At 31.9% G+C, this 19,069-nt stretch overlaps 1 long non-coding RNA gene across 1 annotated transcript; it reads left to right on the forward strand.

The window, feature by feature from the left end:
- The first annotated feature begins 13,088 nt into the window (after positions 1-13,088).
- On the forward strand, positions 13,089-15,124 carry LOC126883862 (uncharacterized). Its single transcript, XR_007697722.1, has 2 exons — positions 13,089-13,790; positions 14,284-15,124. It is a non-coding gene; the product is annotated as an uncharacterized LOC126883862 (long non-coding RNA).
- Positions 15,125-19,069: the final 3,945 nt, after the last annotated feature.

Here is a 19,069-nt window from a genome sequence, read left to right on the forward strand (position 1 = left end):
ACGAAGCATTTACGTACATATTATGTTTATCGAGCAAACTGTCATTATTTTTTCATGTAGTTTACTGCCCATTAAAGTTTGTCATCTTATTTAAAAACACCCCGTATAAGGGGCGGCATTTCAAAGACTTGCAGCATACAGATAAAATAATGCATAAATTTATTATTTCGTAAACAGGTGACTTTGAGGGAAAATCCTGAAACACGTCGATTTTTATTTTTAAACTACTATTTTTTGGCATATATATCATACTAGTGACATCATCCATCTGGGCCTGATGACGTAATCGATGATTTTTTTTTAAATGAGAGTAGGTGTTATGTGATAGCTCATTTAAAAGGGTATTCAATTGTCTATTCAATAACATAAACATTAACATAATTAGCTATACAGGGTGTTTAAAATATTATCTTTTAATTAAATTAATTGAGAAAAAAAAAAGAATGTATGTTTTTTTTCTCTGATTCTGGCCTTGGTTTAGAACTAGAACCTTTAGCCACGTAATTGTATAGGTAGCTTATCACTAACTCTGGTGTAATGTGTAGTGTGTGTTAAGTAAGTGTCTTGTTACTTTGCAAAGTCGACGTCATTGTCTTTGCAAAGAGACGCTAATTGTACCCGAACGTCTGCGGTCCCTCCGGTGAGTACCGATCCCACAAGGACAGAAACTATTTTCATTTATTAATTTATAATAAATGAAAAAATTTCTGACCCTGGTGGGATTCGAACTCACTACCATTCGGAACTTTCGATCCAAACGTTAGGCGCTCTTACCACTGAACCACAGAGGGGGTTAAGAATGTATGTAATTTATTTAATTCAAAATACGTTTTACTGTTGTCAGGTAACAGGAAGAAAATTTTTTTCTCTTATTCTGGCTTTGGTTTAGAACTAGAACCTTTAGTTACGTAATTGTATAACTTATCACTAAGTCAGTGGAGTAATGTGTAGTGTGTGTGTTGAGTAAGTGTCTTGTTACTTTACAAAGTCGACGTCATTGTCTTTGCAAAGAGACGCTAATTTTGTATCCGAACATCTTCGGTCCCTCCGGTGAGTACCGATTCCAAAAGGACAGAAAAGGAAGAAAAATGATTATTTATCAAATAAATACTGTTTTTCGCTTAAATTCAATGTTAAAGCTCCCACCCACTAGCCTCTTAGCAGTTTAACCATTTCTTTTAAGCGAAAATCAATGTTAATTTTTCAAATAATTTTTTTTCTGTTTTCTGACAGCAGTAAAATGTATTTAGGATTAAATAAATTAAATACATTCATCTATTTGTATCAATTAATTTAATTTATAAAACATTTTTTTGGACACCAGGTACAAATAATTATATTAATGTTTATATTAGTGAATAGAGAATTGAATACCCTTTCAAATGAGCTATCACATGACCCCTATTCTCATTAAAAAAATCATCGATTAAGTCATCACACCCAGATGGATGACGTCACTACTACGATATATATGCCAAATAATCATAATTTAAAAATAAAAATCTACCTGTTTCGGGATTTTTCCTTAAAATGGCAGGTTTACAAAATAATGAATTTATGCGTTATATTATGGACGCACTGTATTTAAAATATGTAGGGGAAAGGCGGGCAAAATGGGGTACTTAAGGTTTAAATTGGGATTTAAAAAAAATCTGTAACTTTTAAGGTCTTAAAATAAGACAAATATCATTGTTATAGTAGTAATTATTTATTAATATAATTTAAATTTAAAAAAGTCAAAGTGTTTTTTATTATATGAAAAAAAACATTTAAGGCAACTGGATCAGCTTATCTATCCTTCTGTGGAACTTGAATGAAAGTTTCCGCAGAACCAGTCAGTGCCACTATCTTCGCCTTCTGAATCTGACTCTACTTTTTTAGTTTTATTTAATTGCGATTTCTTACTCGTCTGTCATTTGGTTTGATCATCGGCTATCTTACTTGGTATGGTAAACGGGTAAAGACTACCAATAGGTATGGTAAAAAGGGTACCCCATTTTACCCTACCTATTGGTACCCCATTGGTTGAATAGGTATGGTAAAAAGGGTACCCCATTTTACCCTACCTATTGGTACCCCATTTTGCCCAAAGAGCAGATTTTGAGATTATGACCTGTTTAAATTATTACAAGTTTTTATTTTTTAACATAATGACAAATAAATACTCTAGAACACATTCACTGTTAGTTGGAAGTAATGATATTTAGTGCAGTCACTGAAGGTGGATATGAGCTAATACCTCCGATTTCGTTGAACCTGCATAGATTTGCATGAAAATTGGTGAATGGTTAGAGGATATCTCAAGGAACAAAGGTGACATGGTGCCAACTTGCGCTTTTACCCTGGGGGTGGATGCCACCCCTTCTCGGGGGTGAAAATTATTTTATTGAAAATAACCCCATAATTCCATAGAGGGAAAAATTCTAAGAAAAATTTGTTATATAAAGTTATTAATATAAATCAAAACTTTTTAAGTTATTGAAGATCAGATTTTAATTTTGAGAAAAATGCATGTTTTTAACCGATTTTTCATCAATAATTCAAAAACTATAAGTTTTTACAAAAAAGTTATTATTACCAAAATTGAAGTTAATAAAAAACGAAATACACCCTTTACTACAAAAACCTTTTAATGTTAACTAAAAGTGAGTTATAGGTAATTGAATATATATTTTTTTCGGCGAGTAAAAAAATCTAAGTATTCAAGCTGAAATAACGGGAAAATGATGCATTTTGTAACATAAACTTATTAAACATTTGTCAAAGTACTTAAAAATATCTATCAAATGAGCCCCCGAACATGTTGATAGCATTAAAATTTATGCACCAAAATTTTTTCAAAATTTATCTTTTATAAATTTTTCCAAAAAATGTTATTGTTTTTTTTTTAATAACTCCGTTTGTTTTTAGGATATCTGGTTTATCTAAAAACCGTTTGAAAGTTAATTCCAAGGGCTATTTAACCAGGTTGAATTTAATCTTTTAGACCCCTTCCTTTTTTAAGAATAAAAGGTTAAATGGCCCCGGTTGCATGGTTTTCACAGCAAAATTTAAGATTTAAACGTTTCTATCTCGGTTATTTTTTACCCTATGGAAATAGTAAAACAGGTAAAATATTTGGCATAGAAAAAACTAAAATTTAGGTATATATCATTTTTTACATATATTGAGTATTTTTGGAGTTATTATCAAAAGAATATGAAAATTACAATAATTTTAAAAATTATGATTTTTTTAAATTATATCTTTTTTCAAAAATATGCATTCTAAACCGGTCAAAATTATTAAAATCATTACTTATGCTAATATAAAGAATTTCTTCTAAGGATTACTATACATTTTAATTTTTTTGGAAATGGCGTATGTTTTATTTTTCACTTTTTCCTAAAAAATTCGAAAGGACTCTTTTATTTTCATCATAACTTGCTTAATTTTGACGCTATTAACTTGTTCTGAAGCTCATTTAATAGGTATTCCGAAGTACGTTGACAAATGATTAGCAGGTATATTTTATACATTGCATCGTTTTTCCGTTGTTTAAGCTTGAATACTTAGATTTGAGTATTCGTCGAAAAAAATACACATTCAATTGCCAATAACCCACTTTGAACTAACATTAGTTTAGTTCTTTAAGTGAGGAATGTATTTAGTTTTTTATTACCATCAATTTCAATAATAATAACTATTTTGTAAAAACTTATAGTTTTTGAGTTATACGTGAAAAACCGATTTAAAACATGCATTTTTTTACGAAAAAATAAAATCTTTGGTCTTTAATAACTCAAAAAGTGTTGATTTATATTAATAACTTTATATAACAAATTTTGCTTATAATTTGTCCCTCTATCGAATTATGGTGTAATTTTTAATAAAATAATTTTCACCCCCGAGAAGGGGTGGCATCCACCCCCAGGGTAAAAGCGCAAGTTGGCATCATGTCACCTTTGTTCCTTGAGGTATCCTCTAATTACTTACCAATTTTCATGAAAATCGATAGAGGTTCAACGAAATCGGAGGTAAAAACCTTCAGTGACTCCACTAATTAAATAATAAATTGTTTTAGTAATACTAACGAGGGATTATTTTTCGGCCGATTTTATAACTTGGTTAACTAAAAACGCACATGTACTCTTCACAACAATCATCTAACAGTTAATTATATCTGCTTTATGACAGAAGGCGTAAACAGCAGTCTATAATATAATTTCATTAACGTCGTATAGATGAAACGAGTGATATTGAAAAAAAAGGGGGTACCCCGTTTTAGGCAGCTACCCCGTTTTGCCCGCCTTCCCCTACCGCACGGCTCTGGGTATAACAGAACAGAACACGACAGAACAGGTATAAACAGAAGGGACGTGTCGTCAAAATATTCTCTGAAGTCATAATTTATATTCGTCATAACTTTGTGGGGATAATCCACAAACCAATTTTTATAAATATGTATCCTGTAATACAAAAAAGTAGTTTTCGATATATGTATATAGATAATGTAAACTATTTTATATTAATTTTAGTTGACTTCCAACAATGTTGTTGGATTCCTCATCGAGTTTCTTATAATAAAACCTACAAAGGCGAAAAAGTCCAGGCCGATGGTCCAGCATGTTGAATATATTTTGATTTTCACAAGTAGAAATCTTTGTTTCTACGTAAAGCTGTATTGCCTCATATAGAATCCAAACGATTAGAGAAAATCTGAATAAACCACAAGTTAGTGCTAGGTTTGTTCTGCATTTGTGCCAAAGCGTGTAATTTGTTCTACATAAACAAAAAAGATATAGGTACAAGATATAATGTGGAGCTTCAAGTTAACGTAAAGCTGTACTGTCCCATATAGAATCCAAACGATTAGAGAAAATCTGAATAAACCACAAGTTAGTGCTGAGTTTGTTCTGCATTTTTGCCAAAGCGTGTAATTTGTTCTGCATAAGCCAAAAATATATTACAAGTTATAATGTGGTGCTCCAAGTTTACGTAAAGCTGTACTGCCCCAAATAGAATCCAAACGATTAGAGAAAATCTGAATAAACCACAAGTTAGTTGTGCATTTTTGCCAAAGGGTGTAATCTGTTCTGCATAAACAAAAAAGATATACAAGTTATAACGTTGCTCTCCAATTTTACGTAAGGCTGTACTGCCCCATATATAATCCAAACCATTGAATAAAATAATATAGGTCATTCCACGAATATATGACTCTTGGATTATCGAGTCAACGAATATTTTAGTGTGCAACATAAGAAGTACGAAATTAAATGGCTCCAATAATTATTTCACTAAGCAACAATGTAATTTGCAATTTAGTTTCGTTCTTTATATTTTCCACAGTGAAGTATTCGTTGTTGAGATAATCCAAAACAGTCGTATATTCGTGGAATAGGGTATAAACCACCAAGTTAGTGGTAGATTTGTTCTGCATTTTTGGCAAAGCGTGTAATTTGTTGTGCGTACACAAAAAAGTTATTCAAGATATGTACAGTATAGCGCTCTGCCACCTATTATAGGATCCGAACGATTGGAGGAAATCTAAATATGTTGACCATAAGTTAGTGCTGGGTTTGTTTTGCATTTCTGCCAAAGCGTGAAATTTGCGCAAAAAAAAGTTACACAATATATGCGTTGCTTCAATTCTACCTAAAAATGTACTGCCCCATATAAAATCCAAAGAAAAATTTGAATAGACAACAACTAGTGCTAACTTTAATAATTTAATAAGTAATAATTATAAGAATTTAGTTATGCAGAATTTAAGAGCGATAAAGGCACCTCTGCCTCGTCAGGTAATAAGTAGGGAAAGGGCCGGCTTAAGAAATTTTATATTTCATTTGGTATTTATATATGGTATATTTATTTTAAATAAATATCTAGATAATTAACGGAAAAATATAGAAACTGATGGAGTATTAGGATTAATCAATTATTATATTTTTCTGTGTCGATTCTTTATATCCAAATTTTGAAAATTATTAACAATTTTTGTTATGTTAAATAAATTGCAGGTGAAATAATAAAATAGTGATTAACTATTTAGATGGGAAATAAGCCACAATTAAATTGAAAAAAATAATTTTATTAACGTTTCGACTCCCAAATCGGGTGCCGTTGTCAAAATACAAAATACTACTAAATTAAACAAAAATGTTTTTGCTAAGTAAAAAATTCTTCTAATAATTTATTTAATCTGACTTATTAATATTGGCAATTCAGACATATTATTATACATTTTAAAGTAGAAGACTTTAAAATGATATTGCAAATATTTATGAGTTGCGTTCCTGGGACTTTACTGAACGATAGTTCATTCGATTACATGAAATCACTCCCACTCAAGAATATCCATCACAAAAAGAATCATAGCATGTGATCTGTCTTTAAAAAGACAACCAAATGCAACGATGACAGTAAAATTCTCGCGTTAGAGATTCCATAGTAAATAACGAGAGAAAACAAGGAAAAAACCTCGTGATACTATCCCGACGTGGTAAGTATTTGGTCTTACATTTAATTTACTTTCAAAAAATAATACCAAATTCTGACTTTATATGTTTAAATTATAAATAATATTAATAGTACCTACATATATATACAATAAGTAATACTAAAATATAAAATATGTACTAACTCGATATGTTATTGACTTACTAATCGTGGTATTTTCTTTCTATTGACTTCCTCTTTCAGTATGGGTAACCACATCCTACTGCATTCTACCGAGGAATTTGCGACACAATTGGTTTCATTTAGCATAATTAGAGCCGCTTCTTTTATTTTTCTCTTTTTACTATCTGATTCTTTCAGGACTATACTTGAATCTCTCCAATGAACTATATGTTCATTATCCCATGCGTGTTGACATATTTGAGATCTATCAAATTCTCTATTTTTAATATAAGACTGATGTTCACTTATTCTAACGTTTAAGGGTCTTGATGTTTCACCTAAATAAAATTGTTCGCATTAGGTATTTTATAAATGCAATTCTTTGTTCTTTCTTGTTCATTGTTAGGTTTAGTTTTAGATAGTATAGATCTCAATGTGTTTGTTGTTTTGAATGTTATTGAAAAGTTGAATTTATTTCCTATAGTTTTAAGTTTCTCGGATAGTCCTTTTATATACGGTATTGTTATTTTCCTCGTATTATTTCTTGTGAATGTTGTAGGATCCCGTTCTAAGTTGTTCTGTTCCATTCGATCCAATCTTGACAATTCCTTATTTATAAACGATAAAGGATAATCATTTTTTAATAAGTCAGATGTTAACAATAATTGTTTTTCTTCTTAAAATGAATTTTCGTTAGAAAAAGTAATTTTGGCTCATATTTTTGGAAAATATAAGGTTTTGATGATTCCCTTTTTAACGCTGATGTTGTGATTTGATTTGTAATTGGGATACCTGTTGGTGTGTGTTGGTTTTCTATACACTTGAGTCTCATATCCAGTATCCTTCTTTGAGACTAAAACATCGAGGAAAGGTAGGGTGTTATTGTATTCCTTTTCCATTGAAAATTTTATTGTCTCTTCTTGATCATTTATAATATTCAGGAATGTATCCAACAATTCTGATCTATGAGGCCATATTGAAAGCACATCATCTACATATCTCCACCATACTGTGGGTTTTAAATTTTGTTTAGAAATGATATTAGTTTCGAAGTCCTCCATAAATATATTAGCCAATAATGGAGATAAAGAAGAGCCCATTACTAGACCAAAATTTTGTTTATATAAATCATTATTTAGTGGAAAATAGGTATTATTAGTACATACTGTCAATAACTCCATTCTAGCTGATACATTTAGTCTTGTCCTAGTTGTCAATGTATTATCATTCTCTAATTTCGTTTTGATTATGTTTAAAACGAAATTTGGATGTGGTTACCCATATTGAAAGACGAAGTCAAAAGAAAGAAAATACCACGATTAGTAAGTCAATAACATATCGAGATAGTACATATTTTATATTTTAGTATTACTTATTATATATCTATGTATGATTAGTATTATATACAGTAGGAAAAATGAAAGAATACCCATGAACGAATATATAAAACACGCTGTATTTTCCTGTCACCGTGTCATACAAAAAATTGGGCAGCGCAAGTACATGTAATAATTATTATTACATGTACTTGCGCTGGGCAATTTTCTTTGTGACACGGTGACAGGAAAATACAGCGTGTTTTATAAGTTCGTTCATGGGTATTCTTTCATTTTTTCGACTGTATAATGTAAACATATTAAAGTCAGAATCTGGTATTATTTTTTTGAAAGAAAATTAAATGTAAGACCAAATACTTACGACGCACGACGTCGGGATAGTATCACGAGGCTTTTCCTGGTTTTCCCTCGTGATTTACTATGGAATCTCTAACGCGAGAATTTTACTGTCATCGTTGCATTTAAAGACAAATCACATGCTATAATTTTTTTTGTGACGGATATTCTTGAGTTGGGGTTAATTTCATGTAATCGAATGAACTATCTTTCAGTAAAGTCGTCCCAGAAACGCAACACATAAATATTGGCAATATAATTTTAAAGTCTTCTACTTTAAAATGTATAACAATATGTCTGAATTGCCAATATAAATGAGTCAGATTAAATAAATTATTAGAAGAATTATTTACTTAGCAACAACATTTTTGTTTAATTAAGTATTTTGTATTTTGACAACGGCACCCGATTTGGGCGTCGAAACGTTAATAAAATTATTTTTTTCAACTTAATTGTGGCTTATTTCCCATCTAAATAGTTAATCATAAAAATGCCACAAGGAAATAGCTTCAGAACAACAATAAAATAGTGAAGTGAAAAGGACATCGCACACATCTTATGGAAAATATAATGTCACTCAAATTCAATAAAATTTATACGAATATATTCGTTTAAAATTAACGGTCAAATCTTATCATTGCGCCAACTCTTAATTATGATTAATTACGGCGCAAATTGCAATTAAAGTTTATCGAAATCACATTTTTGAAGTCAGTAAAAGTGTCAGTTTCAATCACTATTGCTCTGGGTGCTATTCAAAAGAGCTTAAACCCCGCTGGGCCTAAGCGGATTAGTGAAACTAATCCGCTGATTTATGGAGTACCGACAATTATTTGGGTATTAAATATTTTTTCTCTCTCTAACTTATGTACGTACCCATTTGATGTAAGATTTATTTATATCAATTTCTGCTCTTATTATTGAAAATATAGAGTTGGCGCAATGATAAGATTTGACCGTTAATGTAAAACGAATCTATTCGTATAAATTTTATTGAATTTGAGTGACATTATATTTTCCATAAGATGTGTGCGATGTCCTTTAAATGAAGTAATCTATAGTCCGTGTCAAAATATTTTATAAAACGGTATATTAATCCTTTTACAAAGTTATTTGTATTTGAGTATTATCATTAAATTTCAAGAGGTGGACAGTGGACATACTGAATAGCAGGTATATTAATTAAAAGTACAATAGATTAAAATGTATTAATTTCTACCTGGGCCGAAAACTTAATAACGCCATTCAAATACAAATGACTTCGTAATAAGCTTAAGATTAAGGTCTTATAAAATATTTTCTTACTACTATAGGTATTATTATAATTTATACTCCATGTAAGGGAATAAAGTGAATATTACAATAATTTTATAATCCAAAATACGACAATAACCAATTATTGACGGAAACGTAGTTTGTGACAAGAGTGTTCATTTTATTTCATAGAAAAATATTATACGGGGTGGTTTATTGTATTCGCCTCGGTCTCCACGGAAAACGACTTGATATTTTAAAAAAATTTCTTCATAGAAATATACTGGACCATTAACACTACAATCTAAAAATAATGTGAATTATGGAGGGTGCTCCAAAAGATAGTATATCAAAGTTATATTTTTTCTTATGGAACACCCTATATCAGGTAACATTTTTTAATTTCCCTTAAAAAATAAGCTGTACTTTTATAAGGGCATAAGAGGGTTCTCTATACCTACGTTCAGGGTGTTTTGATTTATTTCGATTTTTATAAAAATGTAACGTTTTAGAAAAAAGTAAATATCTATGAATCTAAGAATCAGTGACAAATTTTTTTCTTGGATCTTAATAATAGACTACTCAGCGTTTTAAATAGATATTTATTGTAGCAAAATTTTGTACAGGGTGGTCAAAATAATACATTGTTCTTTTAACAATATTCAAGGTGTAATAACGTACTTATGTTAAATGAAACGTCCTGTATTTTATTAGTTTATCGTATGTAAAATTTACTTAGCTTCCAATCTTTGTTAAGGTTTCCTATACCTATCTTTGTACATGGTGGTCAAAATATTAGACTGTTCTATTAACAAATTGAACAACCTAGGGATTTATAGATGTTTCGTATATCTCAAAATTTAAGACCTTTATGACATCTCGAATAAAGTTTTCTTCTTAAAATAAACCCAAAAATCACCCCCTTAAATATTTTACTTTACTTTTGAAACGTTGTGTATATAAAGATTACCTTTTATTTTTTTATTTATTTATTATTTAGTTGTCGATCAACAACAGACCAGATCTTTGTGCTAAGGCAAATACTGGAAAAAACCAATGAATTCAATATCGACACATACCATCTTTTCGTAGATTTCAATCGGCCTATGATATTTTCCTAAGAAATAAATTGTATGAAGTCATGGATAATGTCCACATCTTTGCTGGCGAGGTGTACTGGCGAGATGTGCTGGCGTGTTTAACATAGCTCTGGAAAAGGCGATCAGACATGCCCAAATAGACAACAGAGGAAATATTTTTAATAAGTCATCCCAAATTTTGGCATACGCAAATGACGTGGACCTAATTGCTCGCACAACACGCAAGCTAGAAGAAATGTATACCACCTTCTTAAATTCCTCAAAAAGTATGGGCCTGCAAGTAAACGAGGAGAAAACTAAGATGATGGCATCAACACCCAACAATAGAGCCAGAAACATCGGTCACCAATTCACGGTTGATAACTCTACTTTTAAATGGTGGACAAATTCACATACTTAGGCTCCCTGATCTCAAAGGAGAACGTCATGACGGAAGAAATCAAGCGAAGGATAATCCTAGCAAACAAATGCTATTTTGGACTAAGCAGACATATGAAAAGCAAAAACTTACGACCAAAAAACAAAAATAACCATATACAAAACCCTTATACAACCATTGTTGACATATGGATCAGAGACATGGACCATCTCCAAGGCAGATGAAAACCTTATGCTTATATTTTAACGAATGATCCTCAGAGGAATATTCGGTGGCATCTGTGAAAATGGCATTTGGGGGATGAGGTACAACTACGAGGTATACCACAGATATAAACAAAAATTTGGTGGTAAAGACGTAGTAGGTATCTCTTATAAGAATAGGAAAATTAAGATAAGCAGGACACCTAGCAAGATCACAGCAGAACAACCATTCTAGAAGAGCCCTTATGTCACAATCTGTGGGAAGTAGAAATAGGGGTAGGCCAAAACTCAAATGGAACGATGGTGTAGATGAGGATGGGAGAAAAATAGTCGCAGCAAACTGGCAACGGTTGGCAATGGGTAGGACTGACTGGCGTAATAGAGTTGGGAAGGTCGAGGCTCTTTCATACGGCTGTAGCACCATTGATGATGATGATGATTATTTATTATATTTATTACATTAGGTAGCTTTTCTTTATTTTATTACCTTGTATCTAAAAATTTAAAACGTTTTAGACATACGTTCATATAAAATAAACCAAAGAATCCGCTTAAATAGTATACCTTACTTTTGAAACACCCTGTATATTGACTAACATCTGTTTAAGTGTATCTAAATTTGTGAGTTTTATTGCTAAAAAGTACGCTAAAGATGCGCCTGATCGATCTTTCCAAATTCAAATTGTTTCTCCAGTTTTTTGCGCACAATTTCCACAGCCGGTTCAGTCAATTTGACTAAATAAAAATAAAGGAAATAAAAAATGTAGTATGTCAAAGTGTGTAAATAATTTATTTCTTTAGCTGAGCGCTTTCGACATAAACGTCATCATCGGAGCTAATACTGAAATAAAAAAAGAGGTCTTGTAAGACAAAGAAGTACAAAACTCTTTTTTTACTTACGTCAAATAGTAAAAAAGTACCACTACAACATTGAGGTGTTATCATTTGCATCTTGTGAATATAAACATAAATTTTTTTTGGAAATGCTTTGTCCTCCGTACAACCCCAAACAGTAAAAACAGAAAAAACAAACGGCCACATTACACGTTACACAAACACAAAACTTTTTTTTTTCTTTTTTCATGGCATAGGTATCACCCATCCATTGTTGGCGTAGTAGAAACAGCTGAAATTACGTAAAATTGGAGCGCTACATTGTATGTTGAATAACTTTTTTGTTTATGAGAAACAACTAATTTCTGGCTTCCGCCGGGAGGTAGAATAAACCTAGCACTAAGTGGCTATCTGCTTGAATATTCCGGAAAGTTTTTGTTTTCGAGTGGGCCATACAAGTTTATGTCAAGTTAAAAAACCACATATTTTTTTCAATAATTCTTTTATTTTTTAGAACAAACTTCAAAATTACAGAACAAACTAGAACAAACCTAGCACTAACTGCTACAGTTGTGAAAAATATATTGGGAACTGGGGCAATACAGGTGTACAGACATATTAGTATCTTAATTTTTGATAAGGTATCTTATAGCTTTAAAATCCAGACATGATTGAATTCGATTCAAAATGACAACTTTTGAAATTTGGCGCGGCCACGACAATTTTCGTTCCTTATTTGTATTACAACATCACTAGGTAGCTTATTAAAAACTAAGATTGTAATGTAAAACCAATTTTGCAAATACATTTAGTGCTCTGAAGATATTGGTTGGACATAGTGAAATTAAATAACATATAAATAATGTTTTATAATTCACAAAATTTATGACCTAACAACTTTTAAATTAGTAATATAAACGTTTACCATACTTTGAAAAAGTGTGATGCAGTTCCAGACTAAACGTCAGCCAATTACAATTTTTACTTATAAGCCCCAAAAACAACACCCATCATGAACTTTCCAGCCGTGAGAGCTAAAAACATTACTATTGTCAGATATGTCCTCAAAATCACCAATAGTCAATAGGCACAACAGTTTGGGGACATGTCCTCAAACTAACCGTTTCCCAAAAAAAAAGTTTGAGGACGGTCCCCAAACTTGACTAATGTCCTCAAACTCACCATTAAGTAACCGATACTGTCCCCAAACTTTACGAGTTACATATATATATATATATATATATATGTATAATAAAAAAAATTGTTCATAAGATCAATTTTTTTTTCTTACAAGTAATGGGGGAATGTAACGTTGAGTGATACTCATCGTCACTTTATAATATGCATTTCAAAATATTTATTAGGAAAAGCAACTCCCAATAAGTATGCAACCAAATATACTTCAGCGTGTAGTAGGTATTGCCTAGATTTTAATAAGTATTTGGACAAAGTTGGTGACTTTTAGGGGAATTCGTAATCTAGAAGTTGGTCCGTGTGTCGATACGGCTTCCGGCTGACGTGTTTGTCATTGCTTCGGGGAGAGCAGGCCAGCACTTAATTTTCAACTCTTGTACAGAAGACATCTGATCTCCCGATCTCCGGTGGCCATTGCCAGAATTTACCTTTTAGTTGAAAAAGTTATAAGATTAATTTACGTTGGAGGAAGTTTTTATTTTGTTTTGGGTTTTGTGAAGAGTTTGAGGAGAAGAGTTTTTGTTTCCAATACTTTTTTGAAGAGCAATGGGTATGTATTAGATAAATGTCTCGTAGCTATGGTTTTTCCTTGGAAAAAAAAATAGCCCTTTATTCACTGTCAATATCTTACATATATTATCTTTATATGAATTATTACTCTTCAATCATCATATTTGCAATACTTCAATACCATCGCACTTATATTTCTACAGAAAAAAAAATCTTTCATTATATTTCCGGTTCAAAATAAGTTTGGAATCAATGATCATTTTCCTTTTCTCCTTTATATAACTCCATACAGTAATCTTTGATTACAAGATCCACATTTACTTGTCCAAATACTTTCTTATATTCGTTTAAAAAGCTGTTTCCATTCAAGGATAATCAAGGTCAATGAACTTCAAGCATGGACATCAAACTTCATTTTTTACTTAGATTTTTTCTCTGTCAAGTTCTGATAAGGTGATACACCTTTTTGTCGAGGCCCTGTTTCTTGTATACTCAAGGACAATCAGCTGATCAAGGTTTTTTTATTATTTTAGCCACTGGAGAAAAAGGAAATTAAGTCACCATTTTTGTTTTTGTTGGATATGGAATAAGCAATCAGTTTGGGGTTTCTTTTGGTGTGGATTGGGATTTTATGTTTTTTTGGAATCAACATTGATTTTTACCGGTACTAGTAAGTACCTCCTCATCGGACCATCCGTATTGTGGTTGAGTATCTCCCCAGGATTGGAAACCGGAGGATACCTACCTGGCTCTCCCATCGTCAACCTCTCAAGGAGTTTGGAGAAGCCTCCGTCCCTACTTTTGTAGAAGCGACAGGTTTTTATTATAAAATATACATTTTCAATTCTTTTAAATAACTGCTTGCAATATTAATATTTTTTCCAATAAATTAGAAATAACCTTAATAATCATATAAACTCATTTTTTCTAAAATCACCATTTGTAATATTCAATCATTTTTTTTTCAACAAGTTTTATCGTTCACTGTTCGTACCATTCATTTAAAATAGTCCGGGAATTATAAACTATATGTTAAGGTGTTGTATACAATATCTACGGTTTTAATTCCTATTTAATAACCTTTATTTCAGTTAACAGGTATGGTACTCAGGGTTATCACTTAGGTCAGATACGAGATTGTCAACCAATACTGTAACCAATATCCATAATACATTTTTGTTTAAGTAAATAACTTGTGATTCCCAATAACTGTCTTGATCTAACTAATTAAGTTCTTTGTTTTAATTTTTATTGCGATCTCATTGTCGACAGGAGCGTACTTTTCTAGTACAACAGGTACTGATTAGCTAGTTTGTATAAAATTGTATATAGGGGTTATAGGTTTTTTTTCATTAAATTTGTTGGTTGTACATACTTATATGTTTTATTATCCTACCATTTTAAATAGTATTAGTTAGGTACAGCAATATAGGTCACGTGGAGAAGAATTTATAAAATCCTTCCCTGGCGCTCAACACTACTTCTGAATATCTTCTGGGTCAGTAGTTCTTTTTTTTACATTTCTTTCCTTATTTTACTTTAGTTTCTTAACACTCTAGTACTTCATTAGGTACCGTCTTATTTCGGGCGTGCAAATACGGCCTGATCCTCTCCTGAGTCCACTTGATACAGTCTCTTAAATATCCAGCTAGCCTATTTCTGTAGAACTTAGTCATTTATTAAGCTACCCCAATCAAACAGAAAAAAGCTACGTTACAAACGTTTACTTTATAAATGCTTTGTTTACCAAATAGGGGGGGTTGAAATTTTTCCTACAAAATGACGATTTATTTTTTGCTCTAAAGCCGGTTGAGATATGCAAATGAAATTTTGTGGGTTTTAAGAGGTAGTTTTAACTTTAGTTAGTTAGAACATAGTGTCAGTTGCTTCGATATTTATTAATTTGGCTAGTCTTTACTATGGCTATAATATTCAAGCTTAAAATGTACCTCCTTGTTACGTTGTTCTAAGATATTCAATAGGCTAATTGGCAACTGCGAGACTTGCAAGACTCTTACTGCAAGACCAAGACCAAGACCGGGAGCGCAATACCAAGACCAAGACCACGTGTACTGGCGCAAGACCAAGACCAAGACTGTCTAAGTCTCGTCTTGGTCTTGCATTTGGGCAACACTAATTTAGACGTTGGCCGTCATCATCTTTACAAGTTCCTGAAACCTTTCTCTATTGGCTGCTGCGCGAAGTAATTCTTCTACCGTGGAACCACACCATTGTCTAATATTACGCAACCATGAAAGTTCCTTTCGACCAATCCATCTTTTTCCCTTCACTTTTCCTTGTATTCTAAGGCGGCGAAGTAGATGGTATTTAGGTCATCTAATTATAATTATAAACATGCAACATATCGACACATGATATGAAAACCATCGTAACTCCACTTACAATGTTTTTCAACTATGGCTTAAATTATATCTATAAATGATAACCTTCATTTTGATCTAAAAACTGTTATCCTATCTTATGTAAATATAAAGTTTTTTAACAAAATAACCTCATTGTAAGTGCAAATTTTGGATCACTTGATAGAAAAAACATTGTAACCAATGTTACAATATTGAAAATTTTTATTATCGATGAATACTTTTTATAAAAACATTGTGACATCTATATCATTTACGACCGAACTAACTTCAACTGATAAAAATAAGGTAACTGATTAGATGTTCACAGTGGATTGCACGCTCAAGAAACATTGACAGCGGAAACTTATACATACATCAAAGGTACAAATTTATTATTAGATACGTCTGCTAAGAAAAAAACAGTACCCAAAGAAGAAGAATCTTGTAGGACATTGGATCTTGGACAACGGGATTGCAAAATGAATATCTTGAAGAAACTGAGGAACTCTGAACACTATACTAGAAAAACGGCAAAACTAACGAAAAAGAAATAATTGGGACCTGGATGTAACTATAAATGTAGCACAAAATGTAAATCGGAATTATTTGAAAATAAATAACTCAATTTATTTAATAATTTTTGGGTAATAGCTGATTATGGCAAAAAAGCGAATAATTATGTAGATATGTTCTCAGATAGGAGAGAAAGGTTGCACAGTTAAAAGAGTCCATAAGAAACTGGACACATGAATATAATTTGCACTTAGCAGAACATCGACAGCGACTCCAAGTTTGTAAGAAAACGCCATTCAAAAAAAAAATCCTAGTCAGGAAGGTGGAGGGCGTATATCTGGAGATATGCGTGGTCGCCATAAGAACGGAGCAAATGATGTAGACAGCAAATTGACTCCAAAACCATACAATTTAAAAGACCTTAGTCAAAATGATATTTAGGATTTTAAATCAATGTTAAACAATATACCGAATTGGAATTTAGACATAGATAAATTCTATGTTTTCAATATGTAAAAATATGTTAAGAACAACCACATATCTCAATTTTCAGTACAATTTTATTTCTGAGCAATAAGTATCATTTAGAAACCTAGAATACAAACCAAAATTGAACAAAAAGGCTACCAAATCCAGGAATAAAAATACACAAGATTTATGGGAACTCCAAATTTCTTTAGCATAGAATGGATTACTTCCCATAACAACTTCAAAATGTAAATATCTTGTTGCTTTGAATTCGTTCGCATTCGCACATGTTCCAACCGATGTCGGTAAGTGAGCGAGTCATCAAAGGAAATCGTTGTTCAATGTGGACAGTCGATAGACGGTAGCGAACGAATTCGTTTAGAAGTACTGATTTAATTTATTTACAAACATTAGTTTGAGAGGGTTGTTTATTGTGTAGTTGTGAAAACATAATTTTGCAATATGGAATATGCCTATTAAACCCAAAATCGAAGCTATATAAAATAATAAACAGAAAAACCGATGCGTGTTTTAACATTTCTATAGAAATGGGTTGTGATGTCTCTGAACTAAAAAAATGAATTAGCTTCTGGCATCATTTAGACGAGAAAGACAAAAAGAGGGTTCAAAGTGGTTTGCTTTTAAAAGCCTAATGTTTTTATTGGATAAATTTCAACCCAGACACACTAATGAATTAACCAAATCAAATTAATTGCTAAAATTAATTAAAAGCAAATTTATTTTGATACACCAATTTTACAATTTATTATTTGAACATAATATAGTCATAATATCAAGAGCAAGTAACTTTTTCGAGGAAGAATTTTAAGAAAGCTGGTTCTTTATTATGTTATTTTCTAAGCTCCCTCAAACAGCGTATAATACCTGCTACCTGCTCTTTTTGTAAGCTATTATTGTATTAAAATTTACCCAGAAAGAAACACGAAAATAAACTTAAACAGAATGTGTGACTGGCACTGGCCCATCTTAAAAACATCTGCGGGCAATATGCACTCCCGATCATCAACGAATGCGAACGTTCGCTTCAATGTAAATGGCCCTACTTTGTAGCGAACGAATGACCAAGCGAACACCTACGAATTCGTTCCTTCGTTCGTTCGTTCGTGTTCGCTTTGATTTAAATGCGCCTTAAAGCTATTCTTCTTCTTAAGGTGCCGAGACCGCTTGTCGATCGTTGGCTCTCATGTTGCGCAGCATATTAACAATCATTGTCTTATTTACAGCCGCACGAAATAGTTCAGTGCTAGTTTTCCCAAACCATTGGCGTAGGTTTTTAAGCCAAGAAGTTGTACGGCGGCCCACACTTCTTTTTCCCATTATTTTACCTTGCATGACAAGGTGAAGTATGTCATATTTTTCTGGGTGACGCATTATATGACCAAAGTATTCCAATTTGCGCCTTTTAACCGTGTTCACTACTTCGCAACTTTTATTCAAATGTTGCAAAACCCTTTCGTTTGTGACTCTTTCTACCCAACTGATCTTCAGAATACGGCGGTAGACCCACATTTCAAATGCTTCTAGGTTTTTTAAAAGCGATTCTGTCAGTATCCATGCTTCAACCCCGTAAAGTAGTACTGGGAATATATAACATTGGACCATTCTTATGCGAAGTTCCAAATTTAGATCATGACTGCACAGGATTTTCTTAAATTTCATAAAACTTGTTCTTGCTTTGGCAATTCTACTTTTTATTTCTGTACTAGGGTTCCAGCTTTCATTAATATGAGTACCCAGATATACAAGATTACTTACTCGTTCAATTGAGTAATTACCGATTGTTACGTTATAGTTATTATTATTTACGGCTGCCTGTTTACTAATAACCATAAACTTTGTTTTTCTTGCGTTGAGTTTGAGTCCATATATCGCGCAGAATTCCACCATTCGATTCAATAACGCTTGAAGATGTTCAATTGATCCAGTCATCAACAAGGTGTCATCTGCGTATCTG

The sequence above is a fragment of the Diabrotica virgifera genome, chromosome 4, assembly GCF_917563875.1.
Source record: "Diabrotica virgifera virgifera chromosome 4, PGI_DIABVI_V3a".
Classification (NCBI taxonomy): Eukaryota; Metazoa; Arthropoda; class Insecta; order Coleoptera; family Chrysomelidae; genus Diabrotica; species Diabrotica virgifera.